Source organism: Haliaeetus albicilla, chromosome 16 (assembly GCF_947461875.1).
Source record: "Haliaeetus albicilla chromosome 16, bHalAlb1.1, whole genome shotgun sequence".
Lineage (NCBI taxonomy): Eukaryota > Metazoa > Chordata > Aves > Accipitriformes > Accipitridae > Haliaeetus > Haliaeetus albicilla.
In genome coordinates, this window is record NC_091498.1 from 27,968,028 (window position 1) to 27,984,272 (window position 16,245).

Consider the following 16,245-nt stretch of genomic DNA (forward strand, 5'->3'; position numbering starts at 1 on the left):
GCCATTGATTTGGAGGGAGCAGGATCTGGAACATGGTACATTTTGTTGCAGGGCATGGCCAAGCAGGCTACAATTTGCGGATCTACTCAGCCTCTAAGAGGCATCTAAAAAGTGCCGCAATGCTATTTATTGTCTTTAGTAAGGTCGTGCCTCCATTGTGCTTGTGGATGGTGTGGGATGGTGCCTTGCCCTGTTCCTGGCTGCCCCGGCTCCCCTGCCCTGCGGGGCAGCCCCTGGCACTCCCGGGGGGATTTGCTGGATGCTTATGGTCTTGTTCTGGTTTTTCAACAGGTTAACGCAAAATGGAAGCGTCTTCATCTGTATATTGGTACCTGGGTAGAGGCTGGGTTGTCTCGGGCTTCAGAGTTCTGTTGTTGCCATGCTCTGAATAACTCCAGCAAGACGTGGCTCTAAAAAGCAAGGATGAAAAGCTGGAAAGAGAGCTCTTTTGGCTTTAGTTAGTGCTGTTCAAAGCCTGGGCATTTGGAACTAAACATTTGGACTTTGTATTGTCTGATTTTCTTCCCTGTAGCCAGTCTCCCTCCTCCCCTCTTGCCAGAATTTGCATTATGGTCTTCTCTCCCATCCAATCCCCTCACTGTTTTTGGTTTGTTTTGTTTGTTTGGGTTTTTTTTATGAGAGCCGGTGCAATTTATCTCAAAATACTTGAAGCAAAGATGAATCCAGCTTTAAAGAACTCGCAGGGGTCTGCCACAGGGGGCCCAAGTGTTTGCAGAAGGCAGAGAGTCTCCAAGCAGATGTTGCTGCTCCTCCAGCAATGTGCATGGATATTAGGAAATGTATTCTCTTTGTAGCTTCTTCCTAAAAAAGGCAACCGCTAAGTAAGGTGGCATTAACTGGTTTTAGTGGCAAAAACCAGAAAGTGAATGATGGGGAGCTGAACGGACTCAAGCAACGAGTTGCAAGAGGCCCAGAGAAGAAGGGTGCCATGGCGAGAGGTGACGGACTGGATGAAATCGGAATCCTTCAGCGACTGAGACTCTGCAAAAGCTTTATAGACTCTACGATGTAAAGAGGTCGCACAGATGGAAGACGCTTTCTATCTATCTATCTATCTCATAACAGTTTTCTTAGCAAAACGAGCTGCCTCTTATCCTTTGCTCCTGAAATAAAGAAGGGCTGATGCCTGGTTTTTGCATTTTTTTAGACATTACTATTTTGTTGAACTGTGCTTTCTGTGGGGAGAAGTAGAAGGGAATGGCCGTGAGAGTCACCCTGCTCTCTCTTTGAGTGCTCCTCTCAAAAGGTCTTGCCCGAAAGCGGCGCTCAGGGAGTATGAAATCCAAATCTTCAACGGGTTTCACCCCAGTCCCACTCCCAGTTCAACTGACACCGGCGCTGGAGGAGCTGACCTGGGACCCCACAACCACACACGGGGCAGAGCTACGGCCGGGGGGGCAGAGGTCAACAGTTAGAACATATGGGGGGGGGGGGGCTGATCATCGATTAGCATATGGGATTACTTGCAGTCAATGTTCGCCCCCAATTTCTCCTCGGGGTCATCTGAGGTCACCAATTAACATATGGGGTTACTTGAGGTCAATGTTACCCCCAGATTTTTGCTCAGGGGTCATCCGAGGTCATCAATTAACACATGGGGTTACTAGAGGTCACCAATCAACACATGGGGTTACTTGAGGTCAATGTTCACCCCCAATTTCTCCTCAGGGTCATCTGAGGTCACCAATTAACATATGGGGTTACCTGAGGGCAACGTCTTTACCCCCAGATTTTTGTTCAGGGGTCATCGGAGATCATCAATTAACACATGGGGTTACTAGAGGCCACCAGTTAACACATGGGGTTACTTGCGGTCAATGTTACCCCCAATCTCTCCTCGGGGGTCATCTGAGGTCACCAATTAGCATATGGGGTTACCTGAGGGCAACGTCTTTACCCCCAGATTTTTGTTCAGGGGTCATCCGAGGTCATCAATTAACACATGGGGTTACTAGAGGTCACCAATTAACACATGGGGTTACTTGAGGTCAATGTTACCCCCAGATTTTTGCTCAGGGGTCATCCGAGGTCATCAATTAACACATGGGGTTACTAGAGGTCACCAATTAGCATATGGGGTTACTTGAGGGCAACTTTACCCCCAGATTTTTTTGCTCGGGGTCATCCGAGGTCATCAATTAACACATGGGGTTACTAGAGGTCACCAATCAACACATGGGGTTACTTGAGGTCAATGTTACCCCCAGATTTTTGCTCAGGGGTCATCCGAGGTCATCAATTAACACATGGGGTTACTAGAGGTCACCAATTAGCATATGGGGTTACTTGAGGGCAACTTTACCCCCAGATTTTTTGCTCGGGGTCATCCGAGGTCATCAATTAACACATGGGGTTACTAGAGGTCACCAATCAGCACATGGGGTTACTTGAGGGCAATGTTCACCCCCCCCCCCCAATTTCTCCTCGGGGTTCATCTGAGGCCACCAATTAGCATATGGGGTTACTTGAGGTCAACTTTTTACCCCCAAAATGCTTGCTGAGGGGGTCTCCAATTAATTACCCCTGTGGGTCAGCTGAGCTCCCCCAGACCTGACCCCTTTGGCTGGGGTATCAATCAGCTGCGGACACCACATGACCCACGGGGTTACTTGGCCAGCACGTTCAGCCTGATGGGCCCAGCACTGGGATCACCCAGTTGGACCATCAGGCTGCAACACGCTGCCACCGTTTTCGTCTCCCCTTCAGCACGGGTGATGCCCAGCACCAGTTTGGTGCTTGGTTGGCTTTGGAGTGCCATCTTGGCCCAACGGAGGGCACGTCTGAGCTCAGCCAAACACTGAACCCAACTCCTCCTCTTCTGGCATGCGAGGTGAAGAGTGTGGTCCCCAGGTCCAGCCCCTCGGTGTCCTCCCTTTCTGCCTTGGTCACGCATCAAGGCTTGCGGCGCTCAACGAGTGCTGCAAGTGGGTGCTTACCCCAACCCCTCTGTCCCCCCCCACCTTTTTCTGCTGAGCTGCAGCTCAGTTCATATACTTGCTCTTGACTGCGCTTAGGGCTTTCTGAGGGATAAACGTGCCACAGTCATGCCCAGGTATGGCCTTGGATCTCTCGGCTTTAAGTCACTCAGGAACCAGCCTCGTTGGCCTTCAGCTGTGCTCCACATTTGGGGTTTTGGGTTGTCCATACACGTTTTTTCCCCTTCCCGCTCCTTCCCTCGGCTCTGCAGCTGGCCGTGGGGGTGGGCCCTTGCCCCTGCTTCGTTCCTGAGCTCCCCAAACATGCTGCTCCGCTTTCTCCCTGCAGCAGCTCCTCACCCGGCGGCACCAAAACCCTGTCCCCCACATTCGGCTTTTGCCCTCCCTTAGGAACCACCAGCCCTGGGCCGCTGGCTCCTGTCAGCGAGTGCCTCCGGTTCTTCTGCGTTTCAGCGGTTCGTTGCGCCTTCAGTTCAGCTTTTGTTTCCACCAGTGCTGTTATCATCCTGCTTTTTGCTTTCTGCCTTCAGTTCCCCGCCCCGTTATTTGGCTGACTATTTAAAATGCGTAGATATTGGTATGATGCCCAGGGAAAATGGAACGAAATCAACCCTGCTCAGACATGAACAGGAGGCTGGTGGCCTGCAGAGCAAGCCTGCGAGGAACTGATTTACACAGAGCAGATTAATGAAATTAAGAAACTGATCTCGCTGGCAAAAAGACAGTGAAGACCCCTTCACCGCTGCAATGATCTCAGACGATGCTAATAAAAAGACATAATTAGTATTTCTCCTCACACATCTCTGTCATCTTCAGAAACGCGAGGCACTAAACCCTAGATTAATTTCCGAAAACATGAGTCTCTGCTGAGTGTTATACAAAGACATAAAGCAGACTTAGTGCTGGGGCAGTGTCGAACACACGATTATAAAAATCACAAAATTCCATTGTTTGTTATTTATTTCAAAAATCACGGCCACGTTCACTATCTCTCCAGCTGCTCCCATCAATCACTTCTAGTAGGCCTTCCCTTCCATTCATCCAACACCGTTTTAATGCTGCGCGTGTGTTTTCAACCGCATCGTGAGGTGAAAGCAAATGCCTGACATTTTCTTAAAATATTGAGAGCAAGGGCAGGAAAAGCAGATAGGAATTGGTACTAATCATCTTAGCAAGGATGATTTTTCCCAACCGTCTAACTCCTTAACCATGCTCTCTTTACCAAACTACGGCTTTCTAGACTTCATCATCTACTGTGCAAATAAGAATGCAAATACTCCTACAGGTGTCATAGACAGTTTTATTCTGAACAGGGGAAATCATGGCAGATATTTGCAATCTATGTAATACTACATACACAGGGCCTGAAAAATTCAACTTGAAATGCACTTTTGTCAGCGTAGGAACCTATACAAAGCCAACAGAAAACCAAGAGCGTTACAGACGAGTGATAATTTCCTCTGAGTACAAAGTTCCCCGTACGTAACCGAGCTCGTATGAATCTGCAAGAGCAGCCACCTTTACAGCTCAGAGGCACACATTTTGCTGCTAGATTTTTGCTGTAGCACAGAATTCAAACCACATTTTTCAACCATAAAAAGAAAACCGAACCCTGCTGTGTCGAGAACTCCTTGTCTCTAGCCAGGATTTAGCAGATACGTCGGAGATGACTCGATTCCAGTGAAACTGTGTGTCAGTGCAGGGATGCAGAGCGAACAGAAGTCCTCAAGGCAGTAAAGGCTGCAGCAATGAGAATAAAGGTCTGTCTGGAAGGATAAAATCGTTCGATCAGTTCGGAAACATTTTTCAGAAGCCTAAAACTCCGAAGTCAGGGAGTAGAAATAATTTTTTTTTTTTTTAATCAACCAAAATGTGCTGAGCCTGGCTTGGGTTTTTGAAGAAACAAGTAAGTTGTCAATACTGAGTCAGCTCAGTAGCGCAACCAAGATGCCGGGTACGATTCTTCCCACTTCAATTAGCCACAGCATGTTCATTAGTGTCAGCTGAGATGCAGCTGGGCCTTCAGCCTTCAAACTGTAAATCCCACGAGGAACCGCTGCTTAAGTTAGTTTAGTGCTGAACTAATAAATTGTAGGTGGCAAATAACTAATGAAGTAATGCAATGATTTATATCGCATTTAAAACCACAGCAATCCTAGCACCTACGGTCGTATTGGGCAGATCAGAGAATACACTGATCCAGTGATTCTGGATTTGGTATCTACTGGCATCCAGAGCCATTGGGATATCTTGACTATTTAGAGGATGATACTTTACTTGCCCACCCACATCCCTTCATGTGAAACCCTACTGCACAAAGGCAAAGTCTGACATCCCAATTAGAACCCCGCAGCTCACAGAAATGGGGTCTTTACCGCTCATCCAACAAACAAATCCTACCTTCCGCTGGCCCCCTATTTTATTCACAGCTTCCTCCTTTCTGCGCTGTTCTCCAGCTTCTCTCCTCAAAATCCAAGCTCCTCCAGCTCCCTTTGCACTTCGGGCCGGCACTTTTCCTGCAGTGAGAACAGGACCACGTATTGAGACCGCGGCAGAGCACGCCGGCTCTGCAGCTGTGCTAATGAAGGGCTGTGCCTGATATCACTGTAATGCTTAAATAAAAGCAGAAAAGGTATGCAACCACGTGCCCAAGGGAACAGAGTTGCTTTATAGAAATAAAGGAAGGGAGGAGATGAATAGGTGAGACAGTCTCTCATTACCAGACGTGACTTCACCTACAGGCCTTCCTCTTGCCTCACAGCAATGACACTGGCTTTCTTTCACAGCGATTCATGCATTTCAAAGGGCCAACAGCATAAAAGGAATCTAAAAATAGGTTAAAGCCTGAAACCAAAGAGCAGCTGTTTCATTAGCAACAAGAGAAGCAGAAGGGGAACGATTTGTAGGGCAGAGCTCCCTAAGTGTGCCAAACAACTTGTACTTTATGTATTTTATGCTATCTTACAGAAGTTCTCCTAGTATCTGGACACGTATCAGATGTGCAGTAACCGATACAGCTAGGACCTGCCGTGTGTGTGCTCTTCTCTCCTTATCCTGATGAAGATTACCGGGAATCAGGGTCCTGGGACGCGGACACCTATCAGCACTCCGTATTATCAGACATCCTACAGGATCGTCTTGCACTGGAACAAGAAGCTTGCAGAAGCTCAGGTGGTGGCAGGAGGTCTCCTGTGGGAGAAAGATCCCGGTGGAAGGGAGACGGAGCCTGCTGGGAGCTGCATCCAGCGCTGCTGTGCTCTGACACAACAGCTGGACACGCACTCTGAACTCAGGTTTATAACGTGTCAGTCGCACAAGGTGGATCCTCTGCATCCTACATGTCCTTGGACATCTGCACTTCTCCTGCAGAGAAGTGCAGATCAATGTTCACCCTCTACCCAAAGACTCTACAATTCATCAAAACGCTGATCCCAACCTTGAAAGAGCCTGTACCAGCCAAGTTCTTCAGCTGTCTTCGAATGACAGCCTGAAAACAGAATGCAAATGGTGAGCAGAACAGAGAGGGATTCGGTGTGCTCAGTCCGGCCAGGATTCACTGTGTTAGCTGGGAAGAGAGCAAGTAGAAACCCATCCTCTCTGTGTGAGTACACAGATATTGCAGTTTAGAGCAGGTATTTGATTCAATAAGACTGCGTTTAGGGACGACGGCGCTCATAGCTCATGATTATACCATCATTAGACAGCTGGTAGGGGGACAAAGGCCAGGAATGAGATTGTTAAAAAAAAAAAAAAAAAAAAAAATTAAAATCAAGCAGAGTCTTAGGCCACTGACAACTATATATGGTGTGAGAAGAGATGAAATAAACTGAAGCTCAATCCTTCAGATTACAGAGCAAGGGAAGGAAGAGAGGCACCAACACTGAGGCTCCAAGCAAGGCTTGGAAATGAGAAGTTCAGTCCTAGTTCTATCGGACAGCTGAATTTATCAAGAATGCCTCAGGCCTCAGTCTGCATATAACCCACCTCTAGTGCCAGCTCACCCTGAGACCGTCATAACGGAGACCACCACCGGGAGATTCCGCCCCGTTCGGCCAGCTGATCGTTCCAGTGACTGCGAGGCAGGGCATGGGCAGCCAGCAGCCACCCGTGGTTCATGGCCTGTGGTATCATCAAGGAGCTTGTGTGGTTCCCCATGTAGCCAGAGGCTCAGAGATGTGCTGTGTATGAATTCCGCCCACGTGGAAAACATCACGGTCTCATGTCAGCTTCGGAAAAATGGCGGAGGATGCCCTTATTTGCATCAGTGGGCAGAGAGCGCATGCTACGAGAAGATGACAGTGTGCAAGACATACCAGTCTTCTTCATCTTTGTACTTCATTCCTATGGTTACGCTTTGCTGCCTGCGCCTGGTCCCTGCACATGGACCACCACCGGGCAATGCCTGCTGTTTTCATCGGCTTAGAAACGCTCGGTACGACCCGGCCTTCCCTCCTGCTGCCTCTTCCAGCCTACAGCAAACTCTGCGTTCGCGGACACGTGCGGGGGCACGTTGTTGCGGGTCCCAGCGTGGCTGCGCTATTGAGGTGTAGCTGATATTCCTGCCTCTACGCCAGGGAGCCTCTTTGCTTAGTTTCAGCAAAAGGTAAGGAAGATGGGGAGCCTCAGAGGAGCTACAGAGAATTGGCAGGTTTGGCTGCATCAGGAGGGGTCGAGACAGAGAGCCATAAGGAAAAAGGACGGCAGGGATAGGGCAAGAGAGAGGGAGCGATTTGTCAACAGAAAAGCAGAGGTTTGAGAGGGAAGGCAACTAGAAATCCTTTTCTTTTTCCAACTGGATAGAGGTTGTACAGAGGGAGACTGCATTGCTCCTAGACTAGGACCAACAATACTTTTGACAGTACAAAACAACCACAGCCAACTCGAGCGTTTGGCTGCCAAAGTCACACCTGAAGAGATGCTGCTATCTGGGAAAAGCAAAGCAAAAGACAGCTTTCTGCACTGCCTCTCTCTCACTGTTTGCCTCGGCTTTAGCCTTGGAAGATACCTGGTGCTTTAAAGACCTTGGCAGACGGGGGTAGAACTGATCCGAATAAATCAGTTAAGAGGTCTGCATCTGAGCTGCTCGGATTAGACTCTCTTTAAAGTTAATGGACATCGTACAATTCATCCTGTACTAAAATAGAGAGCTAAAATAGGACAGGCGAGTCATGCCTAAAAATACCTAATCGCCTCCATTAACTAAGAAGGGAAGCCTAGGGTGCCCAGTTCAGCTGCAGATGTATGCACACTGCAGGTTTCTAAGGTAGTGAGACCAGAATCCCACCCCAGGCTCCTGTCAGTCACTCTCAGTAGCAGAAATGACCCCTTCTTTTCCAACACTGCCTGCAGATCAGCTGGGAGAAACACTCGCGCGATGCTTTGCTGCCTTTCTCCAGCTGCCTCCCCCTTTCCCAGATACTCGAGTGCAAAGCCCAGGAACGTGCCAGTCAAGGCTGAGATCCACAGCACAGCTCCTTTCTCTTTTCAGGTCCGTTTGAGGCAGATCGGAGGTACTGAAAACCGAGGCTTTCAGCCCTGGCTCTGTGTCCACGACACCGCAGAAGAGCGAAGCGCCACGTGTCAGACGAGTGGGATAAATCCCTCCCCGGCCGGTCCCCTCCTGCTGCAGCAGGCAGCCGCCCTGCCGTTAATCAAGGATCAGCCTCGCCGTCAGCTCCCGGGCCTGACGCTTTAATGTGATCCTGTCCTGGTTTCAGCTGGGATGGAGTTAACTGTCTTGCTAGGAGCTGGTACGGTGCTATGTTTTGAGTTCGGTATGAGAAGAATGTTGATAACACACTGATGTTTTCAGCTGTTGCTAAGTAATGTTTAGTCTAAAGTCAAGGATTTTCCAGCTTCTCATGCCCAGCCGGCGAGAAAGCTGGAGGGGCACAAGAAGTTGGCACAGGACCCAAAGTGGCCAACGGGGTATTCCATACCATGGGATGTCCCATCTAGTTTAGGAACTGGGAAGTGGGGGTGGGGAATCGCCGCTCGGGGACTGGCTGGGTGTCGGTCGGCGGGTGGTGAGCAATTGCCCTGCGCATCATTTGTACATTCCAATCCTTTCGTTATTGCTGTTGTCATTTTATCAGTGTTATTATCATTATTAGTTTCTTCTTTTCTGTTCTATTAAACAATTCTTATCTCAACCCAAGGGTTTTGCTTCTTTTCCCAATTCTCTCCCCCATCTCACTGGGTGGGGGGGAGTGAGTGAGCGGCTGCGTGGTGCTTACGTGCTGGCTGGGATTAAACCACGACAGATCCGGCGAAGCAGAGGAGAGGAGCGGTAGCGAGAGAGATGGTTGCCTTGTGATTATCTTCAAGGTAGGTTCAGCATAGTGCTCAACTCCCCGTAGTAAATCCTGATGCTGGCCAGGATTCAGGCTAGTGTGCAGGAACGAAGGAACAACGCTCATTGTTTATGCTTCCAAGGGAACCGTGAGCATGATCGCAGGTATTTCCACTCTTAACGACCTGTTTGTACGTATACTTAATATAAAGAATTTAGTCAAAACTACTTTGGAGTTATCGATAACTTAGTGTTGCAAAAAAAGGATGCCTGTTGGGTGACTATCCCAATAAGTGCTGTGCAGATTCTTGGTAATTAGCCCTACAAACACCATCGTTAAATTTTAAACTAATACAAGGAAAATGTGCAAATGAGCATGCTAATAATAGCACCAGCCAGTTTCTTATACTGAATGTCTCCATAAAGATATTCTTTATAACACCTTTGGCACAACTGGGACCTTGCATAATTAAATTTGATTTCACGTTCTTACAACTCTAAGCATAACTGGAGATTTCTAATTAGTTACAATTATTCTTTACAGAAATGTGTTCTATTTAGTATAATCTTGTATTTGTCTAGCCAAATGCCATATGTATTTATTATTATTATGTCCTACTGATAGCTTTTTAACGGAGACATTTTGACCGAGATAAATAACTACATGCCTCCCAACCACAACTCTTTGTGTGGCACCCGCTTTGGGTGGTAAAATAATTTACTAAGTGAAAAACAGCAGTTCATGGAGATGAGATAATCTTCGATTCTGCTATTTTAAGTAGAGATAAAAATGCAGGCTGATTATCTGCTAAATCTAACATTTCCACACCCCAATCCACCAAAAGCTGCTACTAAAGCGGCCTCAAGAGAACTTCTATTCTCATTAATGAGACTTCCTCACCTAGCTGCCTTTCCCTTCTGGGAGAAGACAGCAGACAAGCAGGCTACAGTCTTCTCTCCACGGCTACAACGCCTGTCTGGCTGGCAAGCCCACGAGCATTCCTCATACCACTCAGTGGGAGATACAAGTATTGCAAGGCCAGCGACATTCATGCCCAAGAAGCCCACCCCAGTTATCAGTAAAAGATGGATATGGGCCCGTGTCAGTGCAATGCTCAGCAAGGTGCCCCCAACATAACCCACATCCGCGTGCTACCTGTGCTCCTGAAGCCATGTGGTGCCAATTACAGGAGCAACTAGGCAAAAAAAATAAATACCTGTTTTCTGCACAACTGTGCCCCGAGCTGAAAAAGCCCAGATGCGGTCTCTTACAGAGTTCACTCAAGCAAGAGGCAGAGGTTGAATTACCAGCTAAAATGGAAATAGACAAAAAGTGATAAATTCAAGAACAAAACACTGGAACTTATTTACTTCTCGAAAAATTAATGAACCCCACGAGCTCATAGGTTGCAAAGCAAATTAAATAAACATCTTTCCCTTTTAAAATCCTGGGGAATTACAGCAAGCGGAATTGCCTTTATGCTTGTCTTCCCTCTAATTCACTGCAGGCACCTATCTGGTGAAACACAGAAGGGAAATGACAAGACAAACCTATATCAAAACGAAAACAACATTAAACGATGGAGTCGGAGCAGGGCAGGGAGTAGTGCGTAACTCTACATATTATGTAAGTTATTTTGTCACAGCGATGCTTACCGTTTCTTTAGCGCTTTATATTCACAGATGTAGGACGCAGTATGCCTTTGGAGGTGATTCTATCACACACGAGGCTTTGAAAAGATCCACCAGCAAGTTAAAAGTAATTGAATTTAGAAAAGCATTTGTACTTACCGAATATAGTGCAGGGTCTCCCTGCTTTCTAGGTCAATGCTGTATCTGACTTAGTTTGCAGTTTTCTCAACACCAAGCGTTCAGAAATCCTAAATATAACACCAACATCATGTTACTTAAATAAATTATGAGATCGTTTCATTTACTTGCAGATTTTTATGCATACAGGTTGTTTATTTTCCATGCTTCCCACATTTTTTTTCTGGACAGGAGCATTCGAAATTTGCTTGGGGGGTAGGGGCAAAAGAAGCTAAAGTTTTAGGGTATTGTGTTTCAGCTGGGACATCAAGAAGCATACCATGCCCTTCCTCCAGCATTTTTAGGTTAAAGGTACAATCACAGCAATTGACAATAAGTTGAAAATTACCAATTAAATTGGTTTTTGTAGGCCTAGTTCTCAGACTCAGTATCTTTTCTCAAGACATATACTTGACAAAATCAGTTTAAACAATTCAGAAAGTTAAAACATTGAAATTTATTGCCTACCACGATACTTCTAGATGCACGAACTTGAAAGACAACTCCCTGACCGTATGAAAATTATTTTGGCACCAAAAATTACCGGTTTATGGAATATAGCAGAATCCAGCCCACAATTCTTAATATGCCAACGTCAAATAGAGTAGATTAAACAGGAGGTTTCACGTTCGGCGTATAAAGCTTTCTATTCTAGGTCACTGACAGTAACCCTCCATCGTAAAGCAGTAATGAGCTTTATATTTTCATTAAAATATTACTTCTCCTTTTGTGTATTAAAGATGATTTCCTATCCTGTTCTCTTTATCTGTTTGTATTTGGTGCAGATATTTCATTATTGATGAAAAGAAGCAATTCAAAATTTAATGATTAATTTTCATGTAAATCTTTCTTGTCTAAATAATTGATGGGAAAGATGAGCATAGGCATTTGGCGCCAGCAGTTGCTATTCCTTCTGCCTTTTCTTATCTTTGTAGTAGCACTTCTCCATCAAGCCCCCTAGAGAACACACCTTTTGGGGGAGGTGGCTTGAATTCCCCAGCCTCGTATCTTTCCAGATGGGGAATTATCTGAATACAAATCTCTGCTCTGTCCTCTAAAATCTATATATTCATCCTGCCTCCCATATGGTTAAGTACCTGGATTTTGCATAAAGTCCTCAATCTTCTGCATCACGAGGAGCCTGGAAAGCCACAGACAGCTGATCCTGCAGCTGGCCTGTTTGTCCAAATGCCTATCTCAAAATGCTCGAATTTAGCAAACTAGGCAAAAGGCCAGGCAGCAAAATGCTATTGCCCCACAGCATAAACTGTGCTTGACAGTCAGGACTGAGTCGTGCTCTGCTCCTCTGCAAAGATCTTCCTCTGCTGGGTTCATGGACGTTGTTTCTGGCGATCCCAAACTACTACCGTAGCACTGAAAACTACTCCATCTTTGTCCAAACTCTTCCAACGCTGCTTTTCTTTATCCAGTAATTCATATTTACATACGTGGCCCAAGCCTGTAAATAAATCTCTTACGGTCCCTTAAACCCCAAGGGAGAAACTATCTGCATCTACCAGGGCATCTCCTTGGAGAGAATCGGTCTCTTCCATGGTTTTAATACAGCTCGTGTTATATGATTTTCACAGCAATTAATATATTTAATAAACTCATAGAATGGCCTCCTTTCATAATGTTTAAGTTTAAAAGTTTGTTACAATCTGAAGAAAATACTCTGGACTAGAAAACAGGTTATTTTGAGGAAGATAAGTCAGTGGCTTCCTCCCACTCTGCCCTGCTAACATTTTAATATATAAGTATTTTCTTTAAAAGTTAAATAGAATTGTAAGCTGTAACAGGGAATAAATGTTATAAAGATCGAAATCTCTCCTGCCATTTACGTGATAAGTTAAAAAAAGTAACCATCTTTTCATGCTTGGGGGTATTTTTCCCTCAGAAGTCACTTTTTAATCTGATTTAAATCCAATTAAGTCTGAACATCTAAAATGAAGAACAAGTCTTTGAATTTATGTATAACTGATTTAACTAATCACTGTCTTACTGCAGAGCTACTAAAGCAAACAAACTATGAAAAATAAATGTGAAATTAGATCCAAATCACAGACAGCCTTGATTTTGTTTTTTAAATAAATAAATAATCATTCTGCACAAAGCACGGGCCTCTGCTACCAGCAAGCCAAACCTGCAGTTATTAGATTTAAAACCTAATTGTGTAAAAAGATCTTATAGCTCAGAAAAGACGCTGCGTTTTTTACCTTCACATTTAGGACAGAAAGCACTTGACAAACCCTCCTCCAGACAGACTGGGGAGACCGGCAGCAACCGGGGAAGCCCCGCTGCTTCAACAGCTCTACCCCCGTTTTGGCTGGCCACGCATTTCGCGCTTGGCTTCTCCAATTTCTGACGCCGTCTTTAGCCAAGCGTGCCGGGACCTTGCTGGCCAGTTGCTCCCGGGCGCGATGCCAGGCTGGGAGGTGTCCCGCCGTCCCTCGAACTCTCCTTCCCTGCCCCGAAGGAGGGGACAGGCGTCGGAGCCCGCCGGATACGCGGGTGGGCATCCACCCGCCAACATCACCCAAAGACCCGAGCCCTACGTCCCGTCGCCGAGCTGTCTCGCGAGCGGGCTGCAGAAGGGGTTCATTAGGGAGGAGAGTTTGAAGGACAGGTAGGAAGCGCTACCCTTTCATCTTGCTGTCGCTCCGGTCGTTTCTGTTCGTCCTCGTTTGCCAGCGTTGACACCGAATGCTAATCAGATCGGGCTTTAGCCAGCCCCGGGCTGCCATTTCCAGGCAATTAGTCCAGGTATCCTGCACTTTGCTCTGACTTCCTCCTATATCAAGCAACTCTGGTAATCCGTGGATATTTCAGAAGCGTGTCTGAGACCTAGAAATCTCAGTTCCTGCCACATCTTATCTGTAAGTTGAAGAAGGAGCGTGTTACTGTCGTCACAACTGTGGCATGCTGCATGTTACAGAATATCATAATTGTGTAACTACAGGATAATGGAATAACTTTTAAAGCTCCCTGTCATAAAATATCTTCCATTAAAGTTGCTGTCTGCTTCGTACGTGGAAACCACTATCTCATCAGCGACATGACGCTGGAATACTGCCAGACACGGCGTGGCTCAACGCCTGATAAAGCGGCTTTCTCGCCGTGGATCACAAGCTCCATAGCTGCAGGCATTGCTCCTCCCAAACCCGTTAGCACAAATTAACACGTGCATCCAGCTTCCTCGAAGCAATCTCCCTGATATTTTTCCTTCCCCTCTCACACGCGTGCTCCCATACGTCGGAACTGGGCTCCCAGAGACTGCCTCTGGAAAAGCGCCCTGCAGAAGCAGCTCATTCCTGAAATACCTATTGGCTGTCTATCATAGTTCATATCCAGCTGCAAATGCTGCTCGCAACAGCTCGGAAACCCTGAAGCTGTTCAGCCTGGGCAGTAAGAGCTGAGACGGCAAGCCCAAAATGACAGCTCTTAATTCATTGCCTCATTCCTTTCCATGAAATAAAGTTTTTTCTTCTCCGCTTTTGAACTACGTAACAGATTACAAAGCTTTCAGAGGGCAAAACGTGCGTGCCTCAGAGATACGTCTTAGGTGCGCACACAGGGAAAGAAACTTACTCAGATTATTTCTTAAACCCCAGCACAATTCTGTGCATCCAGCTCGGTGCTGTGGCAATGGGCAGCAGTCAGCTTGTGCTGTCATTTGCCAGTGATTTTTCTCAAGGTTTAAGTGAAAGGATTACTCAGCTAGAGGTCATCATTTTTTTATGATACTTGTTTTGATAATCCAAAATTTACCACAGGTTAAAAGAAAAAAAACTGCAATAATTTTTAAGCCACTTGAAGATTCTCCCATTCAGTCCATAACATAAGTATTCCAATTTCTCATCTTGTTTGCATTCCCTACCTAATAACCCTTGGCACTGAAGAGGATTAAGCAACAGGATGATTTTCACAAATCGTATCGTACTTGCCAAGCATTAACCGAATGCCATTTAAGGTCCAAGCATCTGAGTTGGAATTGCAGGTATTTCTCTTCCCCCGTAAACAGCACCGAGGAGCCCACAGGCAAGAGCAGAAATGCAAGAGGCTGATATGCAAACAAACCCCAGGTTAGCTCCCGATGTTTGTCAGGGCTGTTTTTTAGTCCTGGACCTCTTCATCACAGGAATCACCCAGCCATATGAAGTTGGTTTCCTAAATTGCCACGGTGCACTGTAAGCTGCTCCAGTATTGCTATTTTACCTGGTACCTTTAGGTATATTATAGCCTAGTTAGCCCAGGTGTCATGAGAAAACACATTTCTGTCCTTCTTTCCTTTAAGGCTGATATACTGGGAGATTTTTTCCTGGGTAAATTTTTCCCCTAAACATTGACAGCCTAGAAAATTGAAAGAAAAACATACCATCGAGAGATTTGAACGGTTTCCCTTCTGTTCTGGAAAAAGGTGAGTTAGTTAAAAGGTAATAAAAAGCGATGGATTTGTGGGAGAGCAAAATTAGCCATGATATATTTTAAAGCACTTTTGATCTATTTATTAAAAGTCAAGATGTGCTTCAAAAGAAATCCCAGTGCACTTTCAAAAAATTGCATGGCTTAAAAAAGATGCACTTAAGAAGTGAATCGACACTTTTTTAAAAATTGCACTGGGATTTATCAGTGTGGTACCAGTAGCAGGGAAGGTTTTGCTGCAGCATTCTAATTAGCACAACCAGATCTCCTACAAACTTGAGCGCTCCAGATTTACAACAATAGGGAGAGATGGGTTTATGCACAAAGCATTTTTCCAGTATTTATTACGGAATAGTTTCCATCCTGCCCCCCCAAACTGCAGTCGCTGTCAGAAATGCAAAGAAAGAAAAATAGGATGGACATTGCTGATGGCAGTGCACCTTACTGATGAGGTGGCATTCGTTATCTTCCCCTGCATAATTGGATTTAGGTATGTCACCATTTTAAATATAGCATAAGCAGTCAATTAAGTTCTATTTCCCACTTACGAACCCATAAACAGAATAAAGGAAGCCAATGGCGGGGGGGGGGGGGTGGGGGGAGTGAGGCAGGGAAGGAGGAAGGCACAATTTAGGAATTGCTCAAGACTGCATTTGATTAAGAAAAACAAGGTATGGCAATTCATACACACACAAACACGCTCCTATTATTCAAGGCTCTGCAAATCTCCCAGAGGACAGTTTAATGGCCACTATCTACCCTGAC

The 16,245-nt window shown here is 46.0% G+C and overlaps 2 long non-coding RNA genes across 9 annotated transcripts; one reads left to right on the forward strand and one right to left on the reverse strand.

Annotated features, from left to right (window-relative positions):
- Positions 1-4,237: 4,237 nt before the first annotated feature.
- Positions 4,238-13,371, reverse strand: LOC138689328 (uncharacterized). Of its 8 annotated transcripts, none has more exons than XR_011328199.1 (5): positions 13,275-13,371; positions 11,041-11,129; positions 10,467-10,560; positions 5,358-5,473; positions 4,238-4,723 (listed from the first exon to the last, which is right to left on the reverse strand). It is a non-coding gene; the product is annotated as an uncharacterized lncRNA (long non-coding RNA). The 8 variants fall into 8 exon arrangements; XR_011328198.1 differs by lacking the exon at positions 13,275-13,371 and adding an exon at positions 12,156-12,251; XR_011328200.1 differs by lacking the exon at positions 13,275-13,371 and adding an exon at positions 11,527-11,817.
- On the forward strand, positions 9,178-12,160 carry LOC138689329 (uncharacterized). The gene is made up of 3 exons (XR_011328206.1): positions 9,178-9,284; positions 10,758-10,876; positions 11,844-12,160. It is a non-coding gene; the product is annotated as an uncharacterized lncRNA (long non-coding RNA).
- Positions 13,372-16,245: the final 2,874 nt, after the last annotated feature.